This window comes from Equus asinus, chromosome 20 (genome assembly GCF_041296235.1).
Source record: "Equus asinus isolate D_3611 breed Donkey chromosome 20, EquAss-T2T_v2, whole genome shotgun sequence".
Lineage (NCBI taxonomy): Eukaryota > Metazoa > Chordata > Mammalia > Perissodactyla > Equidae > Equus > Equus asinus.
Genome location: NC_091809.1, coordinates 92,436,100 through 92,455,439, shown reverse-complemented (window position 1 = coordinate 92,455,439; position 19,340 = coordinate 92,436,100). Strand labels below are relative to the sequence as shown.

Genomic DNA, 19,340 nt, shown 5'->3' with positions numbered 1-19,340 from the left:
TGGCCTCCCTTGGAGAGGCTCCCACAGCCAGCTTTTGGTGGGAGAGAGAGAGAGAAAGAAAGAGAGAGAAAGTGACAGAACACTGACATGGGCAGAGGCATTGAGAGTCTCAAGACACAGACTTGGGAGAGAAGCAGAGAGAGACCTCGAGAGAGCTGGCTGGTTGGTGTGAGAGTGAGGGAGCTCAAGGCATTGGTTGAATTATCTGGGACTCTCCTCTGGCTGCTACAGAGACTTCCTATATCTATGACGACAGGTACCAGGCTGGGAGCGATGGCAGGCTGGGACCCTGCAGGGGTCCTGACTCCAAATCTCTATTCTGATCTTGAGTATCTGATTTCCTGTGAGCCCAAAGTGGCTTCTTCCTTGAGCAGGGGAAGGGCTGAGCTTGCTCCCAATTCCCTTTGCCTCTTGTCCTCAAAACACACTCGAAACAGACTATTGGGTGTCTTGGACCAGTGTCCATCCTGACTTTATTAATGAGAAAACTGAATCTTAGGGTGCAACAGCTGCCCAACTACACACTGCACCCATGGAGTCAGTGTGGACCACACTCCAGGAACTGCCCCACCCCCACTCCCACTTCACCTTTAGCCATCTACCTACTGCCCACTCCTCACTGCCTTCACCTGTCTCCATCGCAGGGAGTCCAGGCCCCGCCACCAGAGGAAACAAAGTTTCTGCTCACCTGAACAGCAGCCATAGGAGCAGGAGGCCCTGAGTGCGCCTGCGGAGTTTGGAGTTCCTTCAACTTCACGACTAATTGCAGAGAGGCAGTGGGCGGGCTCTTGGCAAGCGATTAGCTGTCCCACTGCATGAATAATTTGCATAGAAAATGCTTTATTTTGGCAATCTATTAAAGGGCCCACAGTGCTGTGGCTTATCTCCGTCTCACAGCAAGGAGAAGCCTTGGCTATCTCGTTAAGTTCTGTTGATGCATAACAATTTGAAATGGGCACAAGCTAGTATGACATTTAAAGATGCCTTCACTTAATTATATTACACAAACATGGGGTTGTTTATCCTTGGGAATAAAGTCTTTTTGAAGTCAAAGTTGGCATGTGCATAAAGGAGGGCATTTTAACTGATTTTTTAAGAGGGGGCCTCCTCACTTCAAACTTGGGGGGTTGCATTTCCCTAGGGCCTCGTAACACAGAGGGTTCTACTGCCGAGATGCAGACTTTGAGATCGGTTCTCTTGTTCCTCTTCTCTGGGGGTGGCCTACAGTTTGGCACTTAATATAAAATTGTGGAAAGAAAAGCTTATTAGAGGAAGGAAAAGAGACTCGCTGTGTGACCTTGGGTGAGCCCCTCCCCTTCTCTGAGCCTCCATTACCTCATGTGCAACATGTGGGGTGGGACTTTCCTGCTCCAAGGCAATGACTGGCAAACCACAGGGGAGTTGTGCTTTCTCCTGCCTCTCTTCTTGTTCCCTCTGTAAATAAAAGTACAGCCTCTTTGTTAAGAGCCAAAGGGAATTCAGGGTCTGCATCACACTCTTTCTAAGGACTGGAAACATGCTGGAGAAGGGAGACGAGGAAACACAGGAAGGGGCTTGCAGCTGCAGCAGGTATTGGTACATTTTTGCTCTGCCAAGCCAGAAGGCCCCAGGAGACTACAGATCTTGGAGCCTCACCCGACTTCCTTAAAAACTCGGAATTGGGCCCTGGCTGGAGGGAATGCAAGGAGAGCCGTACGGGCATTGAGAAAATCCCTGAAGCCCTGAGAAGCCTGCCTTGCCCACAAGGTGCTCATGGAAAAGCTGAGATGCTAGCTCTTCACCTCTGGGCATCGGAGCAGAGACCAGTGCTGCTGTGGGAAGAGCTCTGGACACAAGGTTAAGTGGGCTGGTTTCCAGCAGGGGAGAGCCTTTGATGTTTCCAGTGACAGTCCTGCCTGAGTAGGTCATACAACAGAAGAAGAGACAGAGAAAAGGAGGGCTTTGTCTAGGACCCTGGCCTCCAGGCTGTGTGTTCCTCCCAGATTCAAGCTTTCTGGAAAACAGACTCTCATCCCACCTCCCATTCCCCTCCTTTCCCCTCTAGGACTGAGGACAGCACGCTTCTCAGCTCATAGTCAACATGCTTCTGCCTCTGCCTCTTCCTAGCACTTAAAAAATATATTTGTGATTAATGGACAGATAAAAAATTATCTGTGATTAAAAATAGAGATAATTCCCATTCCATTATGGTTTTCTAGAAATAAAACTCTGTTAAAATAATTGAGAGAATATTAATTAGCATTAATAGTTAACTTTACATTTAACTGATGTGGACCACTTTGAATAAGATCTAAAGAAATGCCAACTCCTAGACACAATTAGGTAACTCCCTTGCTGGTTTTTAACTGTTATTAATCACTGCCTGCTCTAACATGATTGTCCCCCAGCCTCGAGTAAAATTAATCCACTGAGTACGTAAACCTTGAGTCAAAACCTTCCTGGTGGTGCTACAAAGAGCCTCATCTCCAAATTTCAGCACTAGACAAACAGTAGAGGTGAGATAACTTACTGTTAGGCAGGTACCACCTGGAAAATAAGAAGTGAAAGTACCAGGTACTGAGCAGTTGTCCTGTGCCAAGCCCTGTGCCAAGCACTTTGTTAGGTTGAACCACATGAAGTTGGTGTTTTTGTAGTTCAAAAATAGCCAAATGGTGGCTATTTCACATGGTCCAACCTAATATTATCTCATTTAATCCTTACCATACCCTTACCATTGTTATTATTCTTTCCATGTTACAAATTAGGAAAATGAGGCACAGAGAAATTCAATAATTTACTCATATTACAGAGCAAATAAGCGGGGCCAGGTGCTCTGACTCCATAGGCATCTAGCCCTGACCTTCTACCAAAATGTTCCCATAAGTATTTCACGTTTCAATCAGCAAACATGGTTAAACTGAACCTGGCACATATTGTGTTTATCAAATAAATTTAATGTTATTAATGTTTATTAAATAAACAGATGAATAGAGGGCTGATTACAGGGGTATCTGGGGCTCCAGCATCAGAATGGTGTACAGGAATGGGCTGGCTGGATATTGCTGAGCCATCGAACACTTGGCTTGAGGCTCCTCACATTCTCTTCTCCCAATCTGACTCCCCACACCAGGTTCATTTCCAGAGTCAAATACGAGGCCAGACAAGGCTTCAGGGCAGTGAGGGAAAAGGAGATAGACCCAGGAACTACATGGCTGTCAAGGCAGAGCACGAGGATAGGGGGTCATGTTGGAGAAACAGAGGAAGGAAAAGGAGGGTGAGCAGAACCATCATGCCATGAGCCACTGTGATTAGGTAAGGAGTGGCAGAGCCTCCCTGGATCTGGATTCCTCTCTCCAGATGAGCTGCAAAGAGACTGTAAAATGTCCACTAACATCAGAGAGTCCTCGTGACATATACATCACTCCCTGAGCCCTTGAGGTCTTTTCTCTCTGAGCCCCAGGTCTGTTTTCCAGGCTCAAGCCAAATCTGCTCTTTCCCAGCCACCTAAACTTCAGCCTCTTCTCTCCCCTTAACATTGCCCTGTGACAGTGCCCAGGGGACTGAGGTTGGGCATCCTCAATGGCCAGCTGTGGAGGGAAGGAAAGGCATGTGGATACTGGTATAGCAGCTCCAGAGCATGCCCCACAGTCCCAGGCATGGTATGAATCAGTGAGTTGGACTGTAATTTACGTATTTATCAATTTTTGATCAAACATAACTAAGAAATTAAAAACTGTAAAATGACGTATAGATGCACAATAATTATAGCTACCCAACTGAATAGCTTGCAATAAAAAGAAATGGATGTAGTTAGCTTAATTGCTGCTTTTGGTTTCACAGTGAGCAGTATTTCCAAAAGAGAGTGATTGATTAACAGATGCTGACACTGTGCATTGCCCTCCTTTTGGGTAGCCAGCTACCTTGCACCCAGTGATGACAATAGCAGTCCATGGTGACAGGAGTACAGAGGAGGCCCTTGGTGAAGTTGGAGGCTTAAGATTCCAGGCTATTTCCTTGAGGCTAAGAGGTGTGTATGGATGGGTGCAAAAGGAGGAATAGCTACTCCCCGGAGAATAGCAGGTGACAGAGAGCCTCGCCTTCCCTGGGTCTAAAACCTCCAGATCTGTATCACTACTAAGGGTCTTCTGAAGAAAGAAATTCAGTTCCATTCAATGACTTACTCAGCATCAATGTACTGCCCTTACTGGGCCCTGGGGGACTGCAGAGAAGAATCACCCAAATGCTCTGCCCTCAAAGAGCTTGCATATTTTGCCTGGCTTGGATAAGATCAGATCAGATCTTATCTTATCTTGTATGCCACACTCAGTGTCATTACCATCACAGTTCTACCCCCATGCAGCATGTTTTATAATCTGTAAAGCTCTTTCTATTCATTAGCTTGTTTGATTTTGCAATGACCCTGTAAGGGCAGAGATAAATATTCCCATGGGAAACTGAAGCCTCAAGAGTAGGTGACCCTTCCAAGATCACTCAAGTCATCAGTGATGATGAAGGGACCACAACACCAGTGCTTAATTCTGAGTCCAGAACTCCTCCCACAAAAGCACACTACCTCCTGGGTTGGGATGGTGAGAGAGGAGGAGAACTCTGCTCTGCCAGGATTGATCTGGTATGGTATTAACAGGCTGGAACTCATCTGGCCTTTGGGATCTACACAGAGAGCAGGAGCCTTCATGAAGACAGGGTGCAAACAGTTTCATCTGGATGGAAGAAAGCAACAAATGGACAAATCATCTTCCAGACATGCCCACACCTGTGTGAGTGTCCTGAGTCATTTATCATTCACTCAACAAATACTAAATGAGATCCTACTGTGTGCCACACTGTCCTGCAGGACATCCTGGATGTGGAAGATATCCTGTCACAATCCCCAGACTCTGCCCTTTCTCTCCCTCCTGCCCTCAGTAGGGCTGTCACAACCCAGAAAAGGAAGGCAGAGCGGTGGTACCATGGACAGCTCAGCGCGTGTGTCATTGAGCAGGCCAGGCCAGGAAGGCAGGCAGAAGGTCACATCTACCACCTCCTTTCTTCGCAGGAACATCCTTGTTTCCTCTGGGAAAATCCAGGGAAAACCTGGTCTCGTGCTACATCTCCCACACATTTAAGTCAATCTATACTTCCATCCCTTTGGCATATGGTACCCAAAGGCCAAAAAGATTAGCCAGATGTTCTAAGGCTGCTCAGAGAAATCACCCGGACCTACTCTTGCTTGTTCCTTCCTCATCTGCTTTTCCTTTTCACATCATTTCATGTGACCCTGAACTTTTGTCCCACAACCCAAATTTTGATCCTGCCACTATCCTTTTGGACTTCAAGTTTGTTTGAGTGTTTCTAGCGCATGAACTTTGATTTTTCCTAAAATGGGGTCTGATTTAGCTTGCCCCGTCTTGCCTTTGATAGGAACCCCTACATGACACCCAGACTCCCATGTCAGTCACAGGGCTGTGTCCCCTCCAGGCTAAACCCAAACAGATAATTGGTGTGGGCATTTCTTCAAAGTGGCTAACTAGGAGAGGAAGGAAAAGCTGAAGTTTGAGAACTGTTTAGATCAGAGCCAATAGACATGGAAAGGCTTCAATTTGTTATTGACAGAGAAGGACATCAAAGGAATTGCTATACGAAGGTTTCTATTCTTTAGGATTTTCTGATAGGAGTGAAGTGGAGGGAGGTTAGAGGAGAGGGAATAAATTCTGAAATAGCTTCTTGGAAAGCAAGAGACAGAGGTACTGGGGACCAACAGACGGAAGGATGTGGAGTGTTGAGGGCCTGGCAGAAAGGAGACCATAGTTTGTAGGATTCTGGTCCTGTGTTTAGGTGACTGTCCCCAGTAGCACTCAGCTCCCTCATGAAGAGAAGGAAAGAAAAATGCTTGGATTGACCCAGGATAGGCAGTTTACTAAAAAGGGGAGTGGGAAAACAGAGGCCAATGGAGTTGAGTGTGTTGAGAGTGGTAAAAGCAACGGATCGATGGAGGGACTGAGAGGAAGTAAACCCAGGAGAAGACTGAAAGACTTCCAGGAAGAGGAGGACTTCAGGAGCTGCCAGGCACAATAAGGACCAAAACAGTAGAAGCGGGGGCAAGGAAGTGTGAATACACAAAAAGTATGAGACTGTAGTCACAGGAGAATACTAGAGGATAAGGCTTTGCAGGTAAAGCAGTTTGGGTAAGGACAAGGTCAAGAGAGGGCATACAGAGAAGGGTTGATACAGTGGTGTGAGGGCGAGGAATGAAGTCATGTACAGATGGAGGAAGGAGACACTGAGAGGTCAGGTTGCTGAGTGAGCCTCTCACAGATATCGGAGCCTCTCATCCACTCTCTAATGATGGCTAAGAGTGTGTTCCAGGGGGCATAAGTCTCAGAGAGGCATTGACAACTATGAGAATTTCATATTATATCAATTTTAAGAGAAAAGATGGGGCTCTAAGTGAAAAAGATGTAGGAAAAGGTCTCCATCTAAGAACATTAGATTTGTATACAAAGCTTAGGAGCAGTACCATGTATTTCTGCCCTCAAGGGCTCCCTGGAACTATGCTTAGGTTCCCTCTCTGGTCACCTCTTTCCTGCCTGCAATGAAACCTCATGGTCAGAGTTGGTGGTGTGTGATAGGTTGCAAAAACGGCATAAATTATTCTTCTCCTATTTGCCCATTTGAAATGTGATTTGCAGCATCTCCCATCAAGAGTCTTTTTCCTAAGATGAAATTTGCTACTTTTGACAACATGGATTGGATGGACCTTGAGGGTATTATGCTAAGCGAAATAAGTCAGATGGAAAAAGACATTTACCATATGACTTCACTCATATGTAGAGGATAAACAAACAAAAACACAGATATGGAGACCAGATTGGTGGTTACTGGAGGGGAGGGAAGTGGAGGGAGGGCGAAAGGGGTAAAGAGACACATATGTATGGTGATGGATGGCAGCTAGACTTGGAGGTGAACATGAGGTAGTCTATACAGAAGTCAAAATACAATGATATACACCTTAAATTGAGATAATGTTATAAACCAACATGACCTCAATAAAATAAATAGAGTCCTTTTCCTACTCCTTGAATATGGAGTGGTTTTATGACTTGTTGGCCAAAAGAATATAGCAGAAGAGACATTGTGCAAATTCTGAGCCTGGACCAAGAGGCCTTGCATGATTCCACTTGCTTTCTTTGAACTTTGAGCTGCCATGTCAACAAGTCCAGGCTAGCTTACTAATTGATGAGAGACATGTAGTCCAGTTACCCCCATAGCCCCTTTCACAGCCAGCCAACTTCCAGAAACAGAACTGTCAGTCATGTGAGTGATGCTATCCTGGGTCATCCAGCCCCAAGCTGAGCCTCCAGCTGAAGGCAGAGACATGAAGAAGCTTAGCTTAGACCAATGAAACCAGGCTGAAATCAGCAGAACCACACAGCCAGCCCATGGACTCATGAGCAAAAAGAAGTGGCTGTTATTTTAAGCTACTAATCTGGAGGAGTGTCTTAGCTTGAACTGCTATAACAAAATACTACAGACTGGGTGGCTCAAACAACAAACGCTTATTTCTCACAGCTCTGAAGGCTGGGAAGACCAAGATCAAGGTAGTGGCTGATCTGGTTCCTGATGAGAGCTTTCTTCCTGATTTGCAGATGGCTACCCTCTTGTTGTATCCTCATATGTCCGAAAGAGAAAGATCATCTCTCTCATGATTCTTCTTAAAAGGGCACTAATCTCATTCATGAAAACTCCACCCTCATGACCTAATTATCTCCCAAAGGCCCCACCTCCAAATGCTGTTACAGCGGGCACCAACATAGAAATTTAGAGATGATACAAACATTCAGTCCACAGCAGGGAGGGTTAGTTTGTTGTGCAGCAAAAACTAGCTGATATAGGGTGGAGCGGAGAAGAGAGAAGAAATGCACTGTCCTAGGTAATAAAAAGATTATGTGCTAATCATAGTATCTCACGTATCTCAGGGCCACTTCTGTTCTGCCTAAGGCACCCCCTTCTCCCTTCCTCTGGGCTGATGCAGCCTCACACAAAGCTGCATGGCTTGCCAAGGAGTGCGGATGGAATGACAGCTCCCACTCGCCCCTGAGCCAGGCACCCCTGTGCAGGGCACCACTTGCCAGCTATAAGCAGCCTCCTTCATGCCATCACAGTGTCTGAAATCGCCCTGTCTAGGCAGCAAGTGTTGTACTACGCAATCCCCCAATGCAGCCAACTGGACAAGAATCTGGTATGTGACAGGAGATGGCAAATCGGATTCCTGCTTTTGGAAATCTGGGTCAAACACAGAGGACACATGGAGGGTGTGTGGAAGAGGAGAAGCGGACACACAGGGAATGCTCAGTCAGGTTAGTGACAGCACTGCAGTGAGGAACGTCAGTACCTGCCACTGAGGTCCTCCAGCCATGAGGGATCTGCGAGCAGCTTCCAGCCCAGGCTCTTGACTCCCTGCACCATTCGGGTATGGCCCTGTCCTTGGGCTTTGGGAAGACTCAGATATCCTGCTGATTGCCTTCCTTTCTTGGGGTGCTCTGCTCCTTGCACACAAAAGACCCCTGAGTAAAACAGAAGCTTATCCCCCAAGATGAAAGGCCTCACAGAGCCAAAGTCAGGCAAACCCCGCCACTGCCCATCTATTAACTTTCTTTACAGTCCAGCCCCAGTGCTCTGGGAATGGGATGGAAGCAGGCTGCTGTCTGCTTCTCTGGGCCCTGTTCTTCAGGGCACTATGGGGGACATAAAAAGTTGTGCCTAGGGAAGCGGCCAGGTCAGTGAGGCTGAGCTGTAGGGGCTACTGAGAACAGGCTCCGGAACTATGCAACTCACTCATGCTGCAGGGCCCAGGAGACAGGATGAAACAGATAGACAGGGGAGAGCTACCCAGAAGCAGCTTTAATCTGAGAGGTGGGGACAAGCTCCAAACACAGAGCTGGCTGCACAGGAGTCAGGTGGGGGTGGGGAGTGGTGTTCCCCGATGTTGGGGTGTCCTGAGGGCCTATGGTCCATCTGGACCCCACCGAGGACCACAGGAGCCTAAGCACCAGGCAGGGCAGGGTGGATCTGACCCTGGGAGAGAGAAGAGACCCGCCACCATTGGGCCCAGCACTCCTGGACAAGCCTCCCCTTAGCAGCTCACCAGGGTGGTTGGTGACTCTTCAGCAAGATAGAGGACCCCTTATCTCCTCATTCCCCTCTTTGACAAGAGGGTCAGTGGTCCTTCTCCTGCTCTCCAGCCTGCAAAATCATGTGCTGGTGATCCCAGGAGCTGTTGCTTTGGTTCCCATACGCACACTGCCATCTGCTGGGAGGATGGAGGAGTGATCCAGAGGTTGCCCTGAGTTTGGGCCCATGCCAGAAGTCCCGCTGCCAGGAAAGCCCCTCTCTCCTGCTAGTCCCAGCTGGAAGGTTCCCAAACCTCCCTCTCTGACTCCCTGCCTGCTTCCTCTGGCCTCCCAAGCCCTCTCTTACACCCCCGCAGGATACCAATCCCTCTCTGTCTTGGGTTTCTCTCCACCACCTCCCCACCTTAGGTACTCGCTTGCTGAGGATGGATTCAGTCCCAAGCACAGAGGTGCAGGCACAGAGCAGGGGCTTTGGGACATGTGGCCCCTCAGGCAGAAGATGATGCCTGTCCCCTCTGTCATGCTGGACCAGGTCAGGCAGGAGGAGGGGGCCATGAGGCCCAAACTGTCATAGGTCTGCGGGGGAGTCTATATGGATGTGTGGCCTCCAGTCTGCCCAAGGGCTGCCAGCCCAGAGAACCAGGCCCATTTCAGAGCTGGCTGCACTGAAGCTGAGAGGGGTGGGGGTGAGGAGGTGGGGGGGTGTCCCTGCTTGTGAACTCTGGAGGAAGTCAGGGGAGTCAGATCCCCCAGCAGAGTGCCAGAGAGGGAAGAGCCCTCTGAGATCACCCTTCAGAACCACCCCCCCCCGCCCCCACTTTATGGAAGAGAAAACTGAGGCCCAGAAATCAGGTGCATCATACTGAGCCTCCTGATAAGAGGGACTATGAAAGCACATTCCTAAAGGACTCAGGACACCTAGTCTAATCTTTTCACTTATAGATGGGGAAACCAAGGCCTGGAGGGAAGCAGGAGCGAGGGATGCTGACCTGCTCAAGGTTGCGATGCTAGTTAGTATCTGTCCTGTGCTTTTTCTGTGCACCAGACTGCCCCACTGTGAAGAGGGCAGCTCCTAATGCAGCGTCTGCTTGAAGACAGAGGGGCTCTGGGGGAGGGAGTGGGCAGGGAGGTTGCCCAGCCCTCTGGTGAGGAAGAATGCTGAGGCAGCAGCCACCGCTGCCCTGTCCTGCCGTGATGGTTCTACAGTTTCCCACCCTGCTCAGAGCAAGGCCAAGTTAGGAAGCTTATTTACTCCTGTGCTTTTATTTGTTCATCTTTTATTCATTCACATCCTGTCAGTGTATATTGTTGACATTACAAATCATATGTATTCCCACACTCCCCCTTAAGGGAAAGTCCCAAGAATACAGATTGTTTCCAAGCTGTGAAAATGTTGGTGGCAGCAGCACTATGTCTACACCCCACCTTGGCCTCCCAATGGGGCTGCAGAAAGCCCTCATTATGCCAAGCTGAGGGCTGAGACCACCTAGACCCCCCCAAGCACCCACTCAATGCAGCATGTACAATAGAGGGAGCATGAGAAGGAGGAGTAATGAAAGAGAGTGGGGGGTCTGCAGGGAAACCTGAGGGTGGCATTTTCCCCCTACCTCCTTCCTGAGCTGGCCAGGCAGGGCTGGGTGGGGCACCATCTGAGGGGAGTGAGCCGAATCCATGGTAGTCTACAGGAAAGCCTCAAGCCACCAAAGAGGTAGAGTGAAAATGCCAAGACCAAAGGAGAAGAAGCAGATTTATGAAGTAGAGATGGAGCCAAGCATTGGTAACCTGGTGGGGTATGGCATTTGAGCAGAAGCAAGTCAGGAGAAAATGCAGCAGGCCAAGGAAGGGCCTGGTGGGCAGTCACAGTCTGCATTTATAGACGACTTAAGTGGAGTGGGAGGGCTGGAGTTCTGGCCAGACTGCGATTTAAAGAACTGGGCTGAGCTGATGTATCCTGCAGCTGTGAGATGGAATGAAGGGAAACTAGTACATAAATCTCTGAGCAGGGAAAAAAAAATCATTATTTTAATTGCATATCAAAATCTTTGGATATGTCTAAAGCTATACTCAGAGGAAGAGTCATAGTCTCAAATAACTGTTAGACAAGATAAGTAACTAATAGCTAGCGCAACAAGCAAACTCCAAAATTGCAGAGGCTTACCACAACAAAGGTTACTTCTTGTTCATGCTACATGCCTGTTTCACATCATCACTTAGGGCTGCAGGCTGATGGAGGATCTTCTGCCTTGTAGCTGGGCCATCTGGAACACGTGGCCTACAAGACTGCGCTAAAGGTGGAAGAAGGAGGAGCGGAAAAACACACTAGCTCTTAACTATCTCAGTCTAGACAAAACATACATCACTTCTGCTCACAGGCCATTGGCTAAAACTAGTCACATGGCTGAAATTAAATTTCAAGGCACGCTATGATATAAAAGGGAATAGCACATATGTAGCCAGTGAGCACTGTCTCAGCCACACATTAAACAGTAGACAAGAAACAACGAAAATAAGTGACTTAAAGCATGCAACTAAAGAAACTAGGAAAAAATAACAAAATCATCCTAAGAAAAGGAGCAAGAAGAAATTAATAAAGAAAATAGAAATTAATTCATTAAGAAGAATTTATTAATTAACTGCCCAATTGATGGAAAGGCTAACCTAAAAGATAAATTACTAGTCAATCAGATTGGAAAAGAAGCAAAGAAGCACAAATACACGAAACAGGGAAACAGCCACAAATACGTAGAAAATTAAAATAATCATAATTTTAAAATTTCACAGCTTATGCTAATATATTTTAGAAACTGTACAAAATTATTTCTAGGAAAATGTTACTACCAAAATGGACCAAAGATGTGTTAATAATCATAGAAGATATTGAGGAAACTGTCAAAAAGAAACGATTCTCCTGTGTGCTTACACACACACGCACACACACAGTTTCACAAATGAATTCTTTCAGACCTCTGAGGAACAAATGATTCTGGAGTTGGATTATTCCAGTGCCTAAGAAGGAAAGGACACCTCCAAGTTGTTACAAAGCTAGTAAAATATTGACAGCAAAACTGGACAAGGCACAAAAACTACTACAGATTAATCTCACTTTTGAATAACAAAGCAAAAATCTTAAATAAAATATTAACAAATAGAACTTAGCAGCATACTTTTAGATAGTACATAATTGCCAAGTGAAATTCATACCAGAAATGCAAGGGTGATTTAAAATTAGGAAGTATAATTTACCATATTAATACACCTAGACACATGCTCTCAGACAAAAAGTTAGCATCACGTTTAAGGTTGAAACATTAGAATCATTTCTACCAACATCAGGAATAAGATCAGAATGACTCTAACTTACTATTGCGTAACACTGTTGTGCAGTTATTGACCAATATAAATAGACAAGAGAAATAAATACAAGACATAAAGGTGGAAAGAAGAGGTAAAATTATGATTATTTTTAAGTTATATGAAAAATCCTAACAATTCAATGGAAACAGCAAATGGTAAACAACAATTAGAAAATCAATATATAAAGTCATATTTTTCCTATACGAAAAATAACTAGTTAAACAATATAGGAACAAAATTCACATTCACAATAGGAACAAAAACAGAAGTACATTTAAGAGAAAGTGTTCAGAACCTATAAACGTCTCCTAAAGAATTAAAAGACTAGGATAAATGAAGACACAATTGGTGTTTGGCTGGGAAAATTCGATTTTATAAAGATAGTAATCATCAATAAATTGATCTATACATTAATCGTGATACCAATTCTATCAACCAGCTCAGAAAGTGATTCTAAAGTTAATCTAGAAAAATATATTTGCAAGAATAGGCAGTAAAATTCTGGCTAAGAGAAATGATAATGAATCAGCTTTGCCAGATAACAGAACATATGATAAAGCTTTGGTAAATAAAACAGTACACTCCTGACACAACAGACTGATCATTGGCACAGAATGGGGAGTCCAGAGAGAAATCAAAACATATACGTGAATTTACTATAAGGGTAGCATTTTGAATCAATGATTAAAAGACTGGTTATTCAATAAATGGTGCTGACTCACTAGCCAGTCTTTTTTAGGGGGCAGACGGAGGAGGAAGAGGAGAAGCAGCAGGATTCCTGCCTCGCTCATTTGGCAAAGTAAATTCCAGATGGATCTAATATAAATGTGGAGAACAGGATCATAAAAGTGCCAAGAGAAGATACTGATGGATGCTTTTCAAATTCTTAAAGTGAAGAAAGCTTTCTTAAGCATAAAACAGAACCCCAAAACCTTAAAGGAAAAGGCTAACAAGTTAGGCTGCAAACAAGGCAAAATCTTCTCTTTGACAAAAATCTGCCATAAATTGAAGACAAAAGGGAAAAGCTATCTGCCATACATTTGACAGGCAAATTAGGCACTCCTCTTAGTTCCACGGCAGGAGAGGAACAGAAGAGAAGAATGATGAGATGAGGAAGAACAAGAAGGGAAGAAGATGGAAGGAATCAAGAAAGAGGAGAGGGCAGATAGAAAGAGAAAACCCATCTCCTTTGGGGGAAAGTTGCTTCCCCTGGATTAAGCCCCCCTCTTTCCAGTCCACTCCTGGAAGACTGTGTGGTCGGCTCTTCCCTGCAGACAGGGATGTCCTAACACCTGGTGACTGTGGCGAGCTTGCTGATCACAGGAGGAACTGAGATCACTCAGAAAAGGCTGCCAACTCCTGGCCTAGAAAAGTAGCTTAGACCTGGGCCAGTTATATCTCATCATCGGGAAGCCCACGAGACCTTCAAAGGGCAGAGGTGACTGCCTTTCAGCAAGCTAGGTAGCTTCTTATGGGTGCTAAGATATTCCTAGACTGCACCTTTGAAGACCAGTGGGGGTGTTTTTTGCATTTTTTTCACAGCAGAACCCTTTTGCTTTTCAAATGAAACCTACAAGGAAACCCAATATATAAGCAGATTGTAGCAGTATTTTATTAGCATAACTACATTTATCTTCAAATTTAAAACATTTGCTTATTATAAAGTAAAAAATAATCTAAAGTTGGCATCATAAGGGAATTTTACATTTTACTTTTCTTGTTCAAAACACACCATAAATAAGAAACACATGAAAAAATAGAGGTAAGAAATACCATTTTTAGTGAAACAAAGAAACAGCCACAATCCCAACCTATCAGCTATGAATCATACCTGACAAAGGCTATGAATAATCTGGGACAAAATGAGGGGGGACTCTCAAAGACAGACATATCTCAAACTTCCAGCAGGATATTGTTTTCCTGCGTTGTCACAGCAGATAACAATATTCTGAACATCCAATCCAATACACCTTCAATCACCAATGGACGCAACCTTGGCCACACATTCCAATCCTTTAGCAGATATTTTAGTTAATACTAATGCCCAAGTCCCATCATACGCCAATTAATTCAGAATTTCAGGAAATGGGGTCCAGACATCAGCATTTTTTAAAGTTCCCAGATGATTCTAACGTACAGCCAGGGTATGACAGCAACGAGATCCTGGGACATGGACAGGTCACAGTAGAAGGACTGTCTACTGAGATACTAGTTTGACATGGAAGAAGAACAGGATAGATGAGCTGGATGGAGAAATGATGCCAACATACACTTATCACTGTCTACTACTTGGACTCCCAGCCCAAGGTGAAGTGGTATGGAGGAGGAGCTTAAATGGGGATCATGAGATCACAATACAGAGAATCTGACTTTAGGATCTGTTCTGTAAGCCTTGTGGATCTCTTGAAAGCGGGAAACTGATGGAAGACAGGCACCCAGAGCAGGAGAAACAATGTTGCCGAGAGGCGGTTTGCCACCACTCGCTGGAATTAAAGCTGTGAGTTGTCTTCGCTCACTTTTCTCTCTCCTCTCTCCACACTATTCAACAAACAGTCCACTCCCTTGTAAGCTGAGATCCAAGCATCTGGAAGTCAGACAGGACCTTAGCAAAGGGTAGGCAGTGAGGACCCTAAGGAAAGGAACATAAACAGAAAAGCAGATGAAGGACGTACATTTCAAGAGGAATTAAACAAAGGAAGAATTCAGACAAATAACCTTCCACAGCCTTTATTAAATTATAGATCGTATGATCTCTCTTTCTAAAGAAAAGTACAGAGAAGAGACACAAGATGTAGAGAAGAGCTTGTAGGACAGCAAAATGAAATAGATAATAAGCTGGCAAAAGAGAATAAATGGAAGCCAAAAAAAAAAAAAGAGAGAGAATATTATAGAGAGTGACCTCACATTAGAAGCAGCAAATAACAGGGAAAAAAATGAGTGAAAATACAGCCAGAGTCCTCATGATCAGAATTAAGGAAATCACACAGGATAAATGGAGCAAGAACAAAAATAGAAGCATGATTATGAAGAAGTTGATAGATAAGGAAGACTAAAGAAATCCAATATATATAAGTGGTGTTTCTTAAGATGAGAATGTCCTCAAATAAAATAAAAACTACCAATTTATCTATGTTTCACACATTTATCTTTTTTTCCTAGATCTGTTTATCTGCACAGAGATTCCTGAACTGATGCTCATCGAGTTAGAATGCTTGTTTCCAGGTAGTAGAGTTTGGGAATGAATATTAGTTTTCTTCCTTGTATCCTGTATTGTTTCTTATAATAAACATACATTAGTTTTATAAAATCAAAATCATTATCTTTAAAAAAGAAAGTCAAACAATGAAAACAACCAATGCTTTTGCAATGTCAAGAATTAAAAGTGACTGTATACAAAAATTAACTCAAAATGGCTAATAGACCTAAAGGTAAAACATAAAACCATAAAACTCATAGAAGAAAGCATAGAAGGAAATCTGTCCTAGATAAGACACTAAAAGCACAATCCATAAAATAAAATATTGATAAATTGGACTTCATCAAAATTAGCAACTTGTGTTCTTTGAAGGATACTGTTAAGAGGATAAAAAGATTAGCCACAGATTGGGAGAAAATACTTGCAAATCATATACCAGACGAATGACATGTATCCAGTATATATAAAGAACTCTCAAAACTCAACAACAAGAAAACAACCCAATTGTTTAAATGATAAAAGGTTTAAATAGACACTTCACCAAAAAAGGTACACAGACAACAAATAAGCCCATAAAAAGGTGCTCAACATCACTAGTTATTAGATAAACACAAATTAAAACCACAATGACACACCAGTATACCACATTAGAATGGCTAAAATTAGAAAACAAAATCTGGGGCTGGCCCAGTGGTGTAGTGGTTAAGTTTGCACGTTCCACTTCTGTGGTCCAGGGTTCACAGGTTTGGATCCTGGGTGCCGACCTACACACCACTCATCAAGCCATGCTGTGGTGGCATCCCACATACAAAATAGAGGAAGATTGGCATAGATGTTAGCTCAAGGACAATCTTCCTCAAGTAAAAAGAGGAAGATTGGGAACAGATGTCAGCTTAGGGCCAATCTTCCTCATAAAAAAAAACAACAAAAATAAAAACCAAAAAATCCCACAAAATCTGACAATATCAGCTGCTGAGGAGGCTGTAGAGCAACTCGAACTCTCACGCACTCCAGTAGAAATGCAAAATGATACAGGCCTCTGGAAAACACAGTGAAACATACATTTACCTGTCTCTAGAATCCCATTTCTTTGTATTTATTCTGGAGAAATGAAAACCCATGTTCACACGAAAACCTGTATGTAAATGTTTATAGCAATATTTCATAATCACCCAAAACTGGAAATGACCCAAATGTCCTTCAGCAGCTGAATAGATAAACAAACTGTGCTATAGCCACACAACAGAATGCCACTCAGCAATAAAAAGCAATGAACTATTGATACACACAACAACTTGGATGAATCTCAAATGCATTTTGCTAAGTGAAAGAACCCAGTCTCAAAAGATTACATACTGTTTGATTCCCTTCATAAGACATTCTTGAAAAGGCAAAAAGATATAAACAGAAAACAGATCAGTGGTTGCCAGGGGTGGGGGTAGCGGGAGGATCGGAAGACAAAGCATGTGGGAATTCTCTGGGATGCTGGAATTGTTCTGTATCCTGTGTGAGGCGGTAGTTATAAAAATCTACGCACATGTAAAAACTCATAGAAAAAAGTGAATTTTACATTTGTAAATTTAACAACTTAAAAAAAAATCCCCAGTGAACATTCAGCTTTCCACATTCTAAACCTTGATGTGAACGAACAGCCGTTATCAACCTGGAAAGTGGGGGAGGGGCCATAGAATAATGCTTGGATCTACAGGTTGCCAAGACTTTATGAGGACACGAGACTCTAGCCTTCTGGTGACACTAGTTTATTCATTCACATAGCTGCGTCAGTTTCATAAGGAAAACCAAAAATTAAAACAAGACCACCCTAAGTATCACAAATACAAAATAATTACCATTTCAAAAACATATTGAAAGCAAAGGCTATTGAGGAGAGTTTCTGCTACTTAGCAGTTCTGGCATGCAATTCATTTCTGCCTTTTGCTTTGGTCACAGAGCCTGGAGAACATTTTGATACCCAGAGAAACGTAGGGAAAAAATTTTAAGTTCACCTTGCAACCTCAGGAATATCTTCAATTAACCTATTTCAGAAGCCTGAAAGAGAACAATAGAAAACTGTTAGTATTTTTCCCAATAGAGCATCACTAAAGTTCTCTAACTGCTTGCATTCTTATTAAGTAAACTATCATCACAAATAAAGAACTTCAAATTTGTAATATTTTCTGGACACATTTATAAGATATATTTCTAGAGGTGGCAGAAGAAGCTTTATTCTTAGGCTCTACTTTTTAAAAAATGAGTTAACCTGAGAGTACTCATTAATACATCAAGAATAGTCAATGTATTCAAATTTAATATATATTGCATTTGCATATGTTTTATTCTTAAAATAGTTAAAAATGTACTTGAAAATAAAATTAAGAACAAACCTTGAAGGAAGCCTTGCAGCGCTTGAATTTCTACAGAACACCATTTAAACACCACCCGGCTACAGTAAAATAAACACCATCTAAGCTGAACAGGAGAATGCGGATGATCAATCGTTCAGCGCAAATCTGTTCTCACTTCATTTACCCAATTGCGGTTTTCAGCTGCTATATAACATACATGTAAACTTATTTCCAGTCAGTTTAGGAGCCTTTTAAAAGCACTTTATCTATAGAATCTAGATGTTGTCATCTTCATTCATCCATCCAAAGAATATTTATTGAAGTGTACCATGTGCCAGGCACTGTTCTAGGCACTGGGGACAGAGAAGTGAGCAAAATGGATCAAACTCCCTGTCCTAATGCAGCTTATCCTCTAGAGGGGAGAGGAGAGAAAGGAAAGTAATAAGCTGGAGGAGATAAGTGTTGCTGCGGACTGAACGTTTGTGTCCCCCGGAACTTTGTATGTTGAAACCTAATCCCCAATGGGATGGTATTTGGAAGTGGCATTTCTGCAAGGTGATTGTCATGAGGGTGATGAGGTTCATGAGTGGGATTAGCATCCTTATAAATGAGACCCCACAGAGCTCCTTGCCTCTTCCGTCATGTGAGGACACAGGGAAAGGATGGCCTCCATGAAACAGGAAGCAGGCTTTCACCAGACTCCAAATCTGCTGGCGCCCTGATCTCTGACTTACAGCCTCCAGAACTGTGACAAAGAAATTTCTGTTGTTGATAAACCACACAGTCTATGGTGCTTTGTTAGAGCTGCCCGAACTGGCTAAGATAGGTGCCATGGAGGAAAATAAAGCAGAGCAGGAAGATAAGGAGTGTTTTCCTTAAACAGGTTGGCCAGGGAAGGTCATGACAAAGGCGATGTTTGAGCAAAGACTTGAAAGGAGGTGAGGGGTTGAGTCATGCAGATGCCTGGGGCAAGAGCATCCATTCAAGGCAGAGGGCACAAGTGCAAGGGCTCAGGGTGGTGCTGCCCAGGCATGTGTGAGTGAGAACAAGGAGGCCAATGTGGCCTGGGCTGGAGGCAAAGAGATGTCACAGGAGATGTGCTCAGATAGGCAAAGATATTTACAAACTCTGGTTGCTTGGGGACCCCTAACCACATCATAGCAGGATCCAACCCTTCTCTCTGCCCCTTTCCCTTCAAGGATCACCGTTTTCCAGTGCGTTTGGGAAAAACAGCCTTGGTCTCAAGTGCCTTCTTGACCAGACACGCTGCAGCCTGCTTCTCTGCTTTCACCTGGCCACCTGGCAGCACCCCCCTCACACTGTTTCTGGTCGCCT

At 44.1% G+C, this 19,340-nt stretch overlaps 1 long non-coding RNA gene across 3 annotated transcripts in view; it reads right to left on the bottom strand.

Moving 5' to 3' along the window:
* The window catches only part of LOC106833124 (uncharacterized), a 57,633-nt gene that overhangs the window by 27,954 nt on the left and 10,339 nt on the right, over window positions 1-19,340 (bottom strand). For 2 of the 3 annotated variants that reach the window (XR_011495872.1, XR_011495871.1), the window contains exons 3-7: window positions 9,125-17,709; window positions 8,372-8,519; window positions 4,553-4,700; window positions 1,336-1,434; window positions 689-811 (exon numbers count right to left, since the gene is read on the bottom strand). This is a non-coding gene — a long non-coding RNA (uncharacterized lncRNA). The remainder of the gene's footprint in view (window positions 1-688; window positions 812-1,335; window positions 1,435-4,552; window positions 4,701-8,371; window positions 8,520-9,124; window positions 17,710-19,340) is intronic. The other variant, XR_011495873.1, reaches the window with a different exon arrangement.